This window comes from Pseudophryne corroboree, unplaced genomic scaffold (genome assembly GCF_028390025.1).
Source record: "Pseudophryne corroboree isolate aPseCor3 unplaced genomic scaffold, aPseCor3.hap2 scaffold_499, whole genome shotgun sequence".
Classification (NCBI taxonomy): domain Eukaryota; kingdom Metazoa; phylum Chordata; class Amphibia; order Anura; family Myobatrachidae; genus Pseudophryne; species Pseudophryne corroboree.
In genome coordinates, this window is record NW_026970105.1 from 288,421 (window position 1) to 305,997 (window position 17,577).

At 45.3% G+C, this 17,577-nt stretch overlaps 1 non-coding gene across 1 annotated transcript; it reads left to right on the top strand.

Annotated features, from left to right (window-relative positions):
* Positions 1–17,176: 17,176 nt before the first annotated feature.
* TRNAN-AUU (transfer RNA asparagine (anticodon AUU)) lies at positions 17,177–17,250 on the top strand. Its single transcript has one exon. It is a non-coding gene; the product is annotated as a tRNA-Asn (tRNA).
* Positions 17,251–17,577: the final 327 nt, after the last annotated feature.

Below are 17,577 nucleotides of genomic sequence, written 5' to 3' on the forward strand. Positions count from 1 at the left end.
ACGGAGTTACCAGAGTGTCCACCGCTATTGCCTGAGGGTCCCTTGACCTGGCGCAATATCTGTCCAGTTTCTTGTTGAGACGGGACGCCATCATGTCCACCTTTGGTTTTTCCCAACGGTTTACAATCACTTGGAAGACTTCTGGATGAAGTCCCCACTCCCCCGGGTGGAGGTCGTGTCTGCTGAGGAAGTCTGCTTCCCAGTTGTCCACTCCCGGAATGAACACTGCTGACAGTGCTATCACATGATTTTCCGCCCAGCGGAGAATCCTTGCAGCTTCTGCCATTGCCCTCCTGCTTCTTGTGCCGCCCTGTCTGTTTACGTGGGCGACAGCCGTGATGTTGTCCGACTGGATCAATACCGGTTGACCCTGAAGCAGAGGCCTTGCTTGACTTAGGGCATTGTAAATGGCCCTTAGCTCTAGGATATTTATGTGAAGAGACGTTTCCATGCTTGACCACAAGCCCTGGAAATTTCTTCCCTGTGTGACTGCTCCCCAGCCTCTCAGGCTGGCATCCGTGGTTACCAGCATCCAATCCTAAGAAGCCACCATTTTTCCCAGGACTCTCGTGCACTGATGCACTGACACTTGTCCTGGTTTTAGGAGGTTCCTGACTAGCTCGGATAACTCCCTGGCCTTCTCCTCTGGGAGAAACACCTTTTTCTGGACTGTGTCCAGAATCATCCCTAGGAACAGTAGACGTGTTGTTGGAATCAGCTGTGATTTTGGGATATTTAGAATCCACCCGTGCTGACGTAGCACTACCTGAGATAGTGCTACTCCGACCTCTAACTGTTCCCTGGACCTTGCCCTTATCAGGAGATCGTCCAAGTAAGGGATAATTAATACGCCTTTTCTTTGAAGAAGAATCATCATTTCGGCCATTACCTTGGTAAAGACCCGTGGTGCCGTGGACAATCCAAACGGCAGCGTCTGAAACTGATAATGACAGTTTTGTATCACAAACCTGAGGTACCCTTGGTGAGAAGGGTAGATTGGGACATGGAGATAAGCATCCTTGATGTCTAGAGATACCATATAGTCCCCTTCTTCCAGGTTCGCTATCACTGCTCTGAGTGACTCCATCTTGAATTTGAACCTTTTTATGTAAGTGTTCAAAGATTTTAGATTTAAAATTGGTCTCACCGAGCCGTCCGGCTTCGGTACCACAAACAGCGTGGAATAATACCCCTTTCCCTGTTGTAGGAGGGGTACCTTGATTATCACCTGCTGGGAATACAGCTTGTGAATAGCTTCCAATACTGCCTCCCTGTCGGAGGGAGACGTTGGTAGAGCAGACTTCAGGAACCAGCGAGGGGGAGACGTCTCGAATTCCAATTTGTACCCCTGTGATACTACCTGCAGGATCCAGGGGTCCACTTGCGAGTGAGCCCACTGCGCGCTGAAATTCTTGAGACGGCCCCCCACCGTGCCCGAGTCTGCTTGCAGAGCCCCAGCGTCATGCTGATGACTTGGCAGAAGCGGGGGAGGGCTTCTGCTCCTGGGAAGAGGCTGCATGGTGCAGTCTTTTTCCCCTTCTTCTGCCCCGGGGCAGGAACGAGCGGCCTTTTTCCCTCTTGCCCTTATAGGGACGAAAGGACTGGGTTTGAAAAGACGGTGTCTTTTTCTGCTGAGAGGTGACCTGGGGTAAAAAGGTGGATTTTCCAGCCGTTGCTGTGGCCACCAGGTCCGATAGACCGACCCCAAATAACTCCTCCCCTTTATACGGCAATACTTCCATATGTCGTTTGGAATCCGCATCACCTGACCACTGTCGCGTCCATAACGTTCTTCTGGCAGAAATGGACATCGCACTTACTCTAGATGCCAGGGTGCAAATATCCCTCTGTGCATCTCGCATATATAGTAATGCATCCTTTAAATGCTCTATAGTTAATAATATACTGTCCCTATCCAGGGTATCAATATTTTCAGTCAGGGAATCCGACCAAGCCACTCCAGCGCTGCACATCCAGGCTGAGGCGATCGCTGGTCGCAGTATAACACCGGTATGTGTGTATATACCTTTTAAGATATTTTCCAGCCTTCTATCAGCTGGTTCCTTGAGAGCGGCCGTATCAGGAGACGGTAATGCCACTTGTTTTGATAAGCGTGTGAGCGCCTTATCTACCCTAGGGGGTGTTTCCCAACGTGCCCTAACCTCTGGCGGGAAAGGGTATAGTGCCAATAATTTATTAGAAATCAGCAGTTTTTTATCGGGGGAAACCCACGCTTTATCACACACCTCATTTAATTCATCTGACTCAGGAAAAACCACTGGTAGTTTTTTCACACCCCACATAATACCCTTTTTTGTGGTACTTGTAGTGTCAGAAATGTTTAATGCCTCCTTCATTTCCGTGATCATGTAACGTGTGGCCCTACTGGACATTACGTTTGTCTCGTCACCGTCGACACTGGATTCAGTATCCGTGTCAGGGTCTGTGTCGACCATCTGAGGTAACGGGCGTTTTAGCGCCCCTGACGGTGTCTGAGACGCCTGAACAGGCACTAATTGATTTGTCGGCTGTCTCATGTCGTCAACAGTTTTTTGCAAAGTGCTGACATTGTCACGTAATTCTTTAATTACTACCATCCAGTCAGGTGTCGACCCCCTAGGGGGTGACATCACTAACACAGGCAATTGCTCTGCTTCCACATAATTTTCCTCCTCATACATGTCGACACAATCGTACCGACACCCAGCACACACACAGGGAATGCTCTGATAGAGGACAGGACCCCACTAGCCCTTTGGGGAGACAGAGGGAGAGTTTGCCAGCACACACCAGAGCGCTATATATATACAGGGATAACCTTATATAAGTGTTACTCCCTGTTATAGCTGCTGTATTTATATATTAGCTGCCAATAGTGCCCCCCTCTCTGTTTTACCCTGTTTCTGTAGTGCAGGACTGCAGGGGAGAGTCAGGGAGCCGTCCTTCCAGCGGAGCTGTGAAAGAAAATGGCGCTTGTGTGCTGAGGAGAAAGGCTCCGCCCCCTTCACGGCGGCCTTTTCTCCCGCTTTTTTCAGGAAACTGGCAGGGGATAAATGCATCCATATAGCCCAGGAGCTATATGTGATGCATTTTTTTTAGCCATATAAGGTTTTTATATTGTTTTTATTGCGTCTCAGGGCGCTCCCCCCCAGCGCCCTGCACCCTCAGTGACCGGAGTGTGAAGTGTGCTGAGAGCAATGGCGCACAGCTGCAGTGCTGTGCGCTACCTTATTTGAAGACAGGAACGTCTTCTGCCGCCGCTTTCTCCGGACCTCTTCGCTCTTCTGGCTCTGTAAGGGGGCCGGCGGCGCGGCTCCGGGACCCATCCAGGCTGAACCTGTGATCGTCCCTCTGGAGCTAATGTCCAGTAGCCAAGAAGCCCAATCCACTCTGCAGTCAGGTGAGTTCGCTTCTTCTCCCCTTAGTCCCACGATGCAGTGAGCCTGTTGCCAGCAGGACTCACTGAAAATAAAAAACCTATTTAAACTTTTACTTCTAAGCAGCTCAGGAGAGCCACCTAGCTTGCACCCTTCTCGTTCGGGCACAAAAATCTAACTGTGGCTTGGAGGAGGGTCATAGGGGGAGGAGCCAGTGCACACCAGCTAGTCTAAAGCTTTTACTTTTTGTGCCCAGTCTCCTGCGGAGCCGCTATTCCCCATGGTCCTTACGGAGTTCCCAGCATCCACTAGGACGTCAGAGAAATAAGATTTTACTCACCGGTAAATCTATTTCTCGTAGTCCGTAGTGGATGCTGGGCGCCCATCCCAAGTACTTGTACATAGTTATTGTTAACAAAAGGGTTATTGTTGAGAGCCATCTGTGCAGAGGCTCCGTTGTTGTCATACTGTTAACTGGGTATAATATCACGAGTTGTACGGTGTGATTGGTGTGGCTGGTATGAGTCTTACCCGGGATTCAAAATCCTTCCTTAGTGTCAGCTCTTCCGGGCACAGTATCCTAACTGAGGTCTGGAGGAGGGTCATAGGGGGAGGAGCCAGTGCACACCAGGTAGTCCTAAAGCTCTCTTTAGTTGTGCCAAGTCTCCTGCGGAGCCGCTATTCCCCATGGTCCTTATGGAGTCCCAGCATCCACTACGGACTACGAGAAATAGATTTACCGGTGAGTAAAATCTTATTATATATATATATATATATATATATATATATATATATGACTTGGGGTTTGTTTTATTAGATAGAGCATGTCCCTGTGAAGTGCCTTTTGGGGTTGTGGTTTTTCAGAAAGTTACAGGTTTTTTTTAATTAAGAGAAATATGCCCCATTATAGAGATCGGGCATTTCAATTTGTTGCGCCTGCGCAGTGGCCGCCAGCAGGGGGTGTACTAGAGTGCCTTCTCTTGAGAGCCGCAATATGGCCGCCTTCTCCCCGGTTATTCTGTAAATAGGAAAATAACCTCACAGGTTCACATAGGGCAGAGTTGCCACTACTAGTGCAGGGCTGTAACTTACAGTACTAAGGAAAAGCCATATACTAAAGCGGCACGGTGACCTCACCCCTCTCAGAGACACCAGGGCGCAGCACACTGGTACACACACCTGTTAGCTCAGGGCAGCACTATAGGACCCTCCTGTAATGCTGTGCTGGCGGCGTGTAGTGATCAGGGCACTGGGAGACTGGCTGGCTGGTCTCCGTCTCTGCTGCCTATAGAACTTCCACCTCTGTTATATATCAGGGCTGCTCTCCTGTTGTTATGATTCCAATACTCTGGTCTGGGGATATCTTATAGCAAGGACCTGAGTACTGGAACGTAATGCTTGGAAAGGGAGTGGGAACGGGAATAGCCCCTGGCGCCCTATCTCCGTTGTCTCGCCCGTGCAGTCAGAAATCTCTTGCGAGACTATGGTTGCTTGGGCCCATGGCTGCCGCGTTTGAAGGGCGGATTACGTCTGCCCAACTCCGATGCCCCCTCAGGTCTTAATGGGAGACCAAGAGAAATCCGAGACAGGGTGATAACAAGGGGCCCTCTACTAAACAACAAAGCCAGGGGCTCAAAACTAACTTTAAACTAGAGTATGTGCGGAAAACCGCCAGGGAAAAGGACAACCAAAATACCCACTTGTCCACTCTTCTACCCGGCACCGGCGAGTTCCGGAGAGGAGTGTGGGAGCGTAAACCTCCGCAAATGCACCAACACAGAATACAAAATAAAGCGGCCTAGGCCGCAGCACGCGGCAGAGCCGCCACTCACGAAAACCACACGAGATCCTCTAGCGACTGTTGCGGGTAAATGAGGACTGGAAGACTCCTTGGGAAGAGATGACAACACTAAGATTCAGGAACTCTGAGGACAGGAATGACCGGACACAGCAGAACTGGAACAGACGTCAGCAAACCAAAGCAGCATGCAGGAAGCTATTACCGGCGTCTGTGTGAAGCACTGAGAAGGTATTTAGCAGGGAGTCCTTCAATCAGAAGTTCAGAGCCTGATTAGCACAATGCCGTGCAGCTGCCTTGCTGCATGACCAGAAGACAAGTGTGTGTGTGTGTAGTTTACTTGATTGACCCTGCAAGGGGAGCGCAGTCCGTCCGTGGCGTCCCCGTTGCTAGGGTCCAGGCGGCTCAGCGCGCCCGGCGTCCTAGCGTTGCTAGGGAGCCGGCGGCTAGCACACTCGGCGTCCCTAGTTGCTAGGCGCCGGGCCGCGAGGACATCGCGGACCACGGCGCCTAACACCTGTGTGTTCTCTTCCTCTCCTACCTCACACTGGAACTGGCCGCCCAGAGAACGAGAGGGCAGCGGCTGACATCAGAGAGGGTGCAGCAATCTGTGTGGGCAGAGCCCCTCACAGCAAGGTGTCCTTATGCTGTGCCCCGTGTAATCACTGTGATCCATACAGACTCTCACCCTGGTATGCTCTCTATTATTTATTTTTTTACACTGCGGCATGCTCGAGGGAAGGGAGCAGGCACCACCCCACCGCCACTACTCCTCCGCCAGCATCACTGCCGAGCCGGTCAGTGTTCCGGCGGCAATGAGCAGTAGGCAGCCACCAGCAACAACAGTCAGGAAGCTGTTACTCCCGGCAGCAGTAGCGTCAAGCTGCAATTCAGCCAGCGGCACGATGATCCGGGAGACAGTGGCAGCACAGGGAAGCAGTACCCCCTCCAATCGCAGCACCAACTAGGAGACTGAGGCAGCAACCTGCCCCCAGCAGCAGCACCACCCTGATGATAGGTAAGATGCATTTTGGTGTCACAAGAAGGTGGCCGGAGTAGTGGCTGGCTGTGGTCACACCCCGGGGAAAAGTGATAGTGATTTCAGTGTTCCCTTGCGCGGGGATTGGATGTGTAGATGTATGGAGGCTATGTATGTATAGATGTGAGCGGCAGTGTGCGGATGTATGAGAGCGGCAGTGTGCGGATGTATGAGAGCGGCAATGTACGGCTGTATAACTGCGTCGGTGTGCGGCTGTATGAGTGCGATGGTGTGCGGCTGTATGCGTGCGGCGGTGTGCGGCTGTAAGAGTGCGGCAGTGTGCGGCTGTAAGAGTGCGGCTGTAAGAGTGCGGCTGTAAGAGTGCGGGGTTGTACGGATGTATGAGAGCGGGGTTGTACGGATGTATGAGAGCGGCAGTGTATGGATGTATGAGAGCAACAGTGTACAGTTGTGTGAGAGCGGCAGTGTGCGGATGTATGAGAGTGGCGGTGTACGGATGTATGAGAGCGGCAGTGTATGGATGGCAGCGTCATAGGGAGGGATGTCGGAATGCTGTTATAGGGTTCCTAATACAAAATGCCACGTTGGGCTTGATGGGCAGGTAGTGCGGCAAGCACACCCAAATTGGCATCTGACGTCGCCTGCAGTCCACACTGTTGTGAGGAGTCAGAGTTAATTTTGACTGTGTAGTGTACTCACAGAGGACCTACCGCCCGTCCCCTCCTCGCATCTGAGCAGCAGGTCAGGCTCTTATTTTCTTTTTAATCAGGAGAGGCCGAGTGAACTGTGAGCAGGGGGGCAGAGCTACATGGGACCCAGAGGGGCTGCTGTGCTGTCAGAGAGGGAGAGGAAGAGAGAGATGAAGCTACTGCAGATCCCCAGCTGATTGTGAGGTGCTGGGTTGAAGGGTGATGTGATCACCCTTCTCCCTCGCTGCCGCTGGGGACCGCATCTAGGCTTCCTCCATCGAGGGCATGCGGCGCAGCAGTGGGCAGCGTGTAATGAGTTTGTCTGACTCATTATACTGCTGCCTGTTGTGGACACCTCCGTCCGTACGGACTGGTGTACATGCCCAGCACAGAGGTGACAGTGTTGGTGGAAGTGCTGCCCAGTTCTGACCCTGCAGGCCTCCCTGATCTGACTGCGGCCGCTGCTGCTGCGGCGGCCCGAAACCCCTGCCGGTCCCCTCCATAGACTTCTGCCTGTCCAGCGCTGAGGTACTAGGGGTATCCCAGCTGCGGGAAGGGTATGTCTCTGGCTTTCTCTCCGGCAGGGGAAGGTGACAGCGGCGGAGGAAGTGTTGCCCACCTCAGACACTGCAGGCCTCCCCGATCCAGCTGCGGCCACAGTTGATGCTGCCAGAACCCCCTGCTGGTCTCCTTTGTTGACTGCCGCATGGCCAGTGCTGAAGTACTGGGGGTAGGCCAGCTACGGGAAGAGTGTATCTGCCTCGGGCTCTCTCTCTCTGTCAGAGGAAGGAAGGGCTGATTCTCTGGCACAACAGGGAGGGCTAGGCTGCAGGAACACAGCACTGGAAGAAACAGGAGGCCGAACTCATGACCAAAAAGTGAGCAGTGCAGTGATCAGCCCCCTAGTCTTTCCCTCTCTCTGGGTGCAGAGCTGTATTCTACAGAGAGAGCTGGGATGGGAAGAAGGGGAACGGCACCTGACACACACATACACGCGCGGCACCTGACACACACATACACGCGCAACACCTGACACACACACATACACGTGCGGCACCTGACACACACACACGTAGCATCAGACACAATAAAATAAACATGCAGCACCTGATCCACACATACACGCGCAACACCTGACACACACACATACACGTGCGGCACCTGACACACACACACACGTAGCATCAGACACAATAAAATAAACATGCAGCACCTGACCCACACATACACGCGCAACACCTGACACACACACACATACACGTGCGGCACCTGACACACACACGTACCATCAGACACAATAAAATAAACATGCAGCACCTGACACATGCATATACACGCAGCACCTGACACATGCATATACACGCAGCACCTGACACATGCATATACACGCAGCACCTGACACATGCATATACACGCAGCACCTGACACATACATATACACGCACACCATCAGACACACACATACACACGCAGTGCCTTACTCACACCAACATAGACACGTGCAGCACCTGAGGCACACACATGTACACGCGCAGCACCTGACGCACACACATGTACACGCGCAGCACCTGACGCACACTCATGTACACACGCAGCACCTGACGCACACTCATGTACACGCGCAGCACCTAATGCACACTCATGTACACGCGCAGCACCTGACGCACACTCATGTACACGCGCATCACCTGACACAGACATACGTATTCATGCACAGCACCAGACATACACTTGTACACACGCGGAGCACCTGATACTCACACACATATACACCCGCAACACCTGACACACACACACACACGTGCGGCAGCTGACGCATACACACGCACCATCAGACACACTCATATATACACGCAGCACCTGACACACACATACACACAGGAGCTGACACACACATACACAGGCAGCACCTGACACACACACACATATACACGCGCAGCACCTGACACCACGCACTCACACGTACAAGCAATGCATTTCACGCCTACCTCCAGCCTCAGTTACAGGCTGCTGCCGCCTACCCCCCTCCCTGCATCAGCTGCAAAGGCAGCAAAATATTTTGACCAAAGTCTAAAGGCCCGTACACATTAAACGATGTCGCTCTGTGAGCTACATCGTCTAATGTTTCCCCTCCCGGGCCGGCCGGCGGCCGACTGTACACACTGAGCGATATGACCGCTCATATCGCTCAGTGACGTCACGCCCCCGCCAGCCCTGCATGAAGGTCGTGGACGACAGTCCACATCCTTCCTGCATGCCCTACCGACAGCGAAGATTGTTGCCGACCCGCGGGGCCGCGCATCGTTTGTCGCTGGCTGCATACACACTTAACGATAAAATGAGCGACGTCGCTCATTAAATCGTTAAGTGTGTACGGACCTTAAACAATTTGGTTTGGTTAATAAAATAATTTTGCACAGAACAGTGATGTTATACGAACATTTTCATTAAACATTTAAAAAATCAAATGTTTATTCTTTAAGTGAAATTTTACATTTCTGAATAAAAAAAATAAATTTAAAAAAAGCGATGAAATTCTATAGACAAAAAACCTTACGGTTTCACATGTCCCATTAAGGCTTCTTAGACATGATCGAAATTTCAGAAACCTGTTGTAACTCTTCCACTCAAACTCCAAAAAGCAATGAAATTCCAATCATTAAGGCTGACGCCTTAATGGACGTGTTCCTTGCGCAATACAGATATGGTATGCCATCACAGCCTGTGGGTAAGTGCAGATTCAGCACTCTCACAGAGTGAGATTGCTGTCACTCACACAATGGTGGAGCTGCTAATTCACAGATTTGTGTGCTCATTGGAATACACACATGCAGTCTATGCAACTGAAGGTCTGAGCGGAAGACAAAGCTGCTCAGATGAGGTAAGAGTGTTGTTGATTGGAGGGAGGAGAGCGGTGTGGATGGGGGAACAGAAGTGTGTGGATAGAGGGAACACTAAGCAGCACTAATGGGGGGGACAGAGAAACACAGGGGGTAATTCAGACCGCAGCAGCAGCAGCGATTGCAGTCTGAATTAGTTTGTGAGGTGCGCACGTGCAATGGCCGCACTGCGCGTGCGTACCCCAGGAGCCCAGTGAGATGCTATCACCCTGCCTGATTGATAGGCAGAGGTGGTTGCGGGGAAGGAGGGGGGCGTGCAAACAGCGTTAGAATGCCATTGGCAGGGCATGGTCTGCACAACGGAGGCGTTTCCGGACCACTGGGGGGTGGGCTGTGGCGGTTATCCCCCTGCCAAGAGCGCAGGATCCACTAAATTTACCTTCAGGATGTCAGCTACATGAATAGGGTAAGAGTGGTGTGGATAGGGGGTAGATTAAGCAGCAAGTATGGGAAGGGAGACAGAGCGGTGCAGATGGGGGAAATGGTGCAGATGGGTTGAAAACACTGGCATGGATGGGTAGAAAACTGGTGCAGATGGGAGAGAAGACAGTGTGCCATGTACTGGAGGAGGCGGAGTGACGTTGAAGAAGGAAACACTGAGCAGCACAGAGAGAAGGAAACGGTGGTACAGACAATGCACAGGTGGGGAAAGACAGATGGTACAGATAAGTTAGTACAGACTAGCACAGATGGGAGAACACAGCAGTAGGGATTGGGGAAGACCGGGCAGCATGGGGGTGTATAGGGGAAGTAAGTGTAGATGCATAGACCGTAGATGGGGTATTATAGTTTAGCAATTAACCAAGATGTTTGAGGGAGCTAAATGTGTATACTAAGTGAGATGGATGTATGGAGTTAGAAGGATGTTGTAACAAGGTGGCTTTGTTGTGTTGACTGAATGGGATGGTTGTGGGCACTGTGTGGGATGGGAGCACCACAAAACTGCTCAGACCTTCAGTTGCATAGACTGCATGTGTGTATTCCAATGAGCACACAAATCTGTGAATTAGCAGCTCCACCATTGTGTGAGTGACAGCAATCTCACTCTGTGAGAGTGCTGAATCTGCACTTACCCACAGGCTGTGATGGCATACCATATCTGTATTGCGCAAGGAACACGTCCATTAAGGCGTCAGCCTTAATGATCGGAATTTCATTGCTTTTTGGAGTTTGAGTGGAAGAGTTACAACAGGCTTCTGAAATTTCGATCATGTCTAAGAAGCCTTAATGGGACATGTGAAACCGTAAGGTTTTTTGTCTATGGAATATAAATATATATATATATATATATATATATATATCACAAACATATATGATTCATACATATATCATACATACATATATCACACATACATGATACATACATGAGAAAGACCTGGGATGGTGATGAGGCCAGGGCCCCCTGCTGATGTTGCGTTGAGGTTCAATCCCACCCAGGGACCTAATTGACCTTGTTATCAGATTTTGGTGATCTTTAAGTAGACAAGTCAAATTTCATACCCCCTGTTATGGTGTAGGGTACCTGGCCTTCTCTGATGTAATCAGAGTTAGATTTGATTCAGTGATTTTATAAAAACATCTAGGAAGCACAATTTAGCAGTGGGTTGCAGAGAAAAAGAAATATGCTGGCAAAAAAATCAAATTGCGTGATTAAACAGCTCTTCATTTTCTGGCTTTATTTTTATGCTAACAAATTTGTTCTCTGAAAAGTGTCCACAAAGCCAAGTCTCTGATTAACACCTTTGTAGGGATGGTTTTTCACCTATTACTAAATTAAACTTGCTTCATTGGAAAGGCAGCAAGATGCATCCTCATTTCAATGTCTACTGAAATAATACAGGTTGACACCAGGAAACATTAACGCCACTGCATCCTTGCTGCTTTCTCATGTGGAAGTCTGTTTAATGTGAAAACAAGGTGATATCTAATTAGCACACAGGTAAGGAATTAAGAAAATCTTTATTTAAGGGTGAAGATGTTTCTCACAAAATCGTTGCCCCAATGCATCATTGAAATTCAAGCTGGAAAGATGATTTTAATATATCACTTGTACATTTTGTATTGCTCTTCTGGTGACAATGTAGTTTGTTTTTGTCAATTACCATTTTAATAATAGGGTAAAGAAAATGAAGTGGATTTTTAAAAGAAAACAATACTGTCAATATACTATTAAAACAAATTAAAATGGTAAAAGTTATTGTACTTTAAGTAAAAATAAAAGAGCCAAAATATCAATCCCAGTTTTGGATTACTTTAATTAACAAAAAAAAAATGCATATAGCAGAGGATAGTTTCAATCTGCCTACCTCTGGGTTATGGGCCCAGCATGCTTCCATTGCAGTACTCTGCTGCACATGTAAGTGCAAGAGATCCTGAAGCACTCACTCATCATGGGAAAGTACCAATGTGTTTCTTCGTTGGTTGATGGAAGAAACATCTTACAAAAACTCTCCAGATTATTGACTTTTTAAAGTTTTTCTAGGAAACGTTTTAGATGAATGCTTATTAGCCTTTGTCAGTATGAACTTTTGCAAAGTGTCTCTGTGGCGCAATCAGTTAGTATGTACGGCTATTAACCAAAAGGTTGGTGGTTCAATCCCACCCAGGGACCTAATTGACCTTGTTATCAGATTTTGGTGATCTTTAAGTAGACAAGTCAAATTTCATACCCCCTGTTATGGTGTAGGGTACCTGGCCTTCTCTGATGTAATCAGAGTTAGATTTGATTCAGTGATTTTATAAAAACATCTAGGAAGCACAATTTAGCAGTGGGTTGCAGAGAAAAAGAAATATGCTGGCAAAAAAATCAAATTGCGTGATTAAACAGCTCTTCATTTTCTGGCTTTATTTTTATGCTAACAAATTTGTTCTCTGAAAAGTGTCCACAAAGCCAAGTCTCTGATTAACACCTTTGTAGGGATGGTTTTTCACTTATTACTAAATTAAACTTGCTTCATTGGAAAGGCAGCAAGATGCATCCTCATTTCAATGTCTACTGAAATAATACAGGTTGACACCAGGAAACATTAACGCCACTGCATCCTTGCTGCTTTCTCATGTGGAAGTCTGTTTAATGTGAAAACAAGGTGATATCTAATTAGCACACAGGTAAGAAATTACGAAAATCTTTATTTAAGGGTGAAGATGTTTCTCACAAAATTGTTGCCCCAATGCATCATTGAAATTCAAGCTGGAAAGATGATTTTAATATATCACTTGTACATTTTGTATTGCTCTTCTGTTGACAATGTAGTTTTTTTTTGTCAATTACCATTTTAATAATAGGGTAAAGAAAATTAAGTGGATTTTTGAAAGAAAACTATACTGTCAATATACTATTAAAACAAATTAAAATGGTAAAAGTTATTGTACTTTAAGTAAAAATAAAAGAGCAAAAATATCAATCCCAGTTTTGATTACTTAAATTAACAAAAAAAAATGCATATAGCAAAGGATAGTTTCAAACTGCCTACCTCTGGGTTATGGGTCCAGCATGCTTCCATTGCAGTACTCTGCTGCACACGTAAGTGCAAGAGATCCTGAAGCACTCACTCATCATGGGAAAGTACCAATGTGTTTCTTCATTGGTTGATGGAAGAAACATCTTACAAAAACTCTCCAGATTATTGATTTTTTAATGTTTTTCTAGGAAACGTTCTAGATGTATGCATATTAGCCTTTGTCAGTATGTACTTTTTGCAAAGTGTCTCTGTGGCGCAATCGGTTAGTGTGTTTGACTATTAACCAAAAGGTTGGTGGTTCAATCCCACCCAGGGACGTAATTAACCTTGTGATCAGATTTTGGTGATATTTAAGTAGACAAGTCAAAATTTCAAACCTCCTCTTATGGTGTAGGGTACATGGCCTTCTCTGATGTAATCAGAGTTAGATTTGATTCAGTGATTTTATAAAAAACAGCTAGGTAGCACAATTTAGCAGTGGGTTGCGAAGAAAAAAAATATGCTGGCAGAAAAATCCAATCGAGTGATTAAACAGCTCTTCATTTTCTGGCTTTATTTTTATGCTAACAAATTTGTTCTCTGAAAAGTGTCCACAAAGCCAAGTCTCTGATTAACACCTTTGTAAGGATGGTTTTTCACCTATTACTAAATTAAACTTGCTTCATTGGAAAGGCAGCAAGATGCATCCTCATTTCAATGTCTACTGAAATAATACAAGTTGACACCAGGAAACATTAACGCCACTGCATCCTTGCTGCTTTCTCATGTGGAAGTCTGTTTAATGTGAAAACAAGGTGATATCTAATTAGCACACAGGTAAGAAATTACGAAAATCTTTATTTAAGGGTGAAGATGTTTCTCACAAAATTGTTGCCCCAATGCATCATTGAAATTCAAGCTGGAAAGATGATTTTAATATATCACTTGTACATTTTGTATTGCTCTTCTGTTGACAATGTAGTTTTTTTTTGTCAATTACCATTTTAATAATAGGGTAAAGAAAATTAAGTGGATTTTTGAAAGAAAACTATACTGTCAATATACTATTAAAACAAATTAAAATGGTAAAAGTTATTGTACTTAAAGTAAAAATAAAAGAGCAAAAATATCAATCCCAGTTTTGATTACTTAAATTAACAAAAAAAAATGCATATAGCAAAGGATAGTTTCAAACTGCCTACCTCTGGGTTATGGGTCCAGCATGCTTCCATTGCAGTACTCTGCTGCACACGTAAGTGCAAGAGATCCTGAAGCACTCACTCATCATGGGAAAGTACCAATGTGTTTCTTCATTGGTTGATGGAAGAAACATCTTACAAAAACTCTCCAGATTATTGATTTTTTAATGTTTTTCTAGGAAACGTTCTAGATGTATGCATATTAGCCTTTGTCAGTATATACTTTTTGCAAAGTGTCTCTGTGGCGCAATCGGTTAGTGTGTTTGACTATTAACCAAAAGGTTGGTGGTTCAATCCCACCCAGGGACGTAATTAACCTTGTGATCAGATTTTGGTGATATTTAAGTAGACAAGTCAAAATTTCAAACCTCCTCTTATGGTGTAGGGTACATGGCCTTCTCTGATGTAATCAGAGTTAGATTTGATTCAGTGATTTTATAAAAAACAGCTAGGTAGCACAATTTAGCAGTGGGTTGCAGAGAAAAAAAATATGCTGGCAGAAAAATCCAATCGAGTGATTAAACAGCTCTTCATTTTCTGGCTTTATTTTTATGCTAACAAATTTGTTCTCTGAAAAGTGTCCACAAAGCCAAGTCTCTGATTAACACCTTTGTAAGGATGGTTTTTCACCTATTACTAAATTAAACTTGCTTCATTGGAAAGGCAGCAAGATGCATCCTCATTTCAATGTCTACTGAAATAATACAAGTTGACACCAGGAAACATTAACGCCACTGCATCCTTGCTGCTTTCTCATGTGGAAGTCTGTTTAATGTGAAAACAAGGTGATATCTAATTAGCACACAGGTAAGGAATTAAGAAAATCTTTATTTAAGGGTGAAGATGTTTCTCACAAAATTGTTGACCCAATGCATCATTGAAATTCAAGCTGGAAAGATGATTTTAATATATCACTTGTACATTTTGTATTGCTCTCCTGGTGACAATGTAGTTTGTTTTTGTCAATTACCATTTTAATAATAGGGTAAAGAAAATGAAGTGGATTTTTAAAAGAAAACAATACTGTCAATATACTATTAAAACAAATTAAAATGGTAAAAGTTATTGTACTTTAAGTAAAAATAAAAGAGACAAAATATCAATCCCAGTTTTGGATTACTTTAATTAACAAAAAAAAAATGCATATAGCAGAGGATAGTTTCAATCTGCCTACCTCTGGGTTATGGGCCCAGCATGCTTCCATTGCAGTACTCTGCTGCACATGTAAGTTCAAGAGATCCTGAAGCACTCACTCATCATGGGAAAGTACCAATGTGTTTCTTCGTTGGTTGATGGAAGAAACATCTTACAAAAACTCTCCAGATTATTGACTTTTTAAAGCAGGGCTGGCCAAACCAGTCCTCGAGATCTACTAACAGTTCACATTTTCTAGACTACCTAGCTGGTGCACAGGTGTAGTCATTACTAATTAAGATGTGCTGCATTCATTCCTAACTGACCATTCTACAGATCTCCAGGAGGCCTGGAAAACATGAACTGTTTGAAGATCTCGAGGACCGGTTTGGCCAGCCCTGTTTTTAAGTTTTTCTAGGAAACGTTTTAGATGAATGCTTATTAGCATTTGTCAGTATGTTCTTTTGCAAAGTGTCTCTGTGGCGCAATCAGTTAGTGTGTACGGCTATTAACCATAAGGTTGGTGGTTCAATCCCACCCAGGGACGTAATTGACCTTGTTATCAGATTTTGGTGATCTTTAAGTAGACAAGTCAAATTTCATACCCCCTGTTATGGTGTAGGGTACCTGGCCTTCTCTGATGTAATCAGAGTTAGATTTGATTCAGTGATTTTATAAAAACATCTAGGAAGCACAATTTAGCAGTGGGTTGCAGAGAAAAAGAAATATGCTGGCAAAAAAATCAAATTGCGTGATTAAACAGCTCTTCATTTTCTGGCTTTATTTTTATGCTAACAAATTTGTTCTCTGAAAAGTGTCCACAAAGCCAAGTCTCTGATTAACACCTTTGTAGGGATGGTTTTTCACCTATTACTAAATTAAACTTGCTTCATTGGAAAGGCAGCAAGATGTATCCTCATTTCAATGTCTACTGAAATAATACAGGTTGACACCAGGAAACATTAACGCCACTGCATCCTTGCTGCTTTCTCATGTGGAAGTCTGTTTAATGTGAAAACAAGGTGATATCTAATTAGCACACAGGTAAGGAATTAAGAAAATCTTTATTTAAGGGTGAAGATGTTTCTCACAAAATCGTTGCCCCAATGCATCATTGAAATTCAAGCTGGAAAGATGATTTTAATATATCACTTGTACATTTTGTATTGCTCTTCTGGTGACAATGTAGTTTGTTTTTGTCAATTACCATTTTAATAATAGGGTAAAGAAAATGAAGTGGATTTTTGAAAGAAAACAATACTGTCAATATACTATTAAAACAAATTAAAATGGTAAAAGTTATTGTACTTTAAGTAAAAATAAAAGAGACAAAATATCAATCCCAGTTTTGGATTACTTTAATTAACAAAAAAAATGCATATAGCAGAGGATAGTTTCAATCTGCCTACCTCTGGGTTATGGGCCCAGCATGCTTCCATTGCAGTACTCTGCTGCACATGTAAGTGCAAGAGATCCTGAAGCACTCACTCATCATGGGAAAGTACCAATGTGTTTCTTCGTTGGTTGATGGAAGAAACATCTTACAAAAACTCTCCAGATTATTGACTTTTTAAAGTTTTTCTAGGAAACGTTTTAGATGAATGCTTATTAGCCTTTGTCAGTATGGACTTTTGCAAAGTGTCTCTGTGGCGCAATCGGTTAGTGTGTTTGGCTATTAACCAAAAGGTTGGTGGTTCAATCCCACCCAGGGACGTAATGAAGAACAAATTTGTTAGCATAAAAATAAAGCCAGAAAATGAAGAGCTGTTTAATCACGCAATTTGATTTTTTTGCCAGCATATTTCTTTTTCTCTGCAACCCACTGCTAAATTGTGCTTCCTAGATGTTTTTATAAAATCACTGAATCAAATCTAACTCTGATTACATCAGAGAAGGCCAGGTACCCTACACCATAACAGGGGGTATGAAATTTGACTTGTCTACTTAAAGATCACCAAAATCTGATAACAAGGTCAATTACGTCCCTGGGTGGGATTAAACCACCAACCTTTTGGTTAATAGCCAAACACACTAACCGATT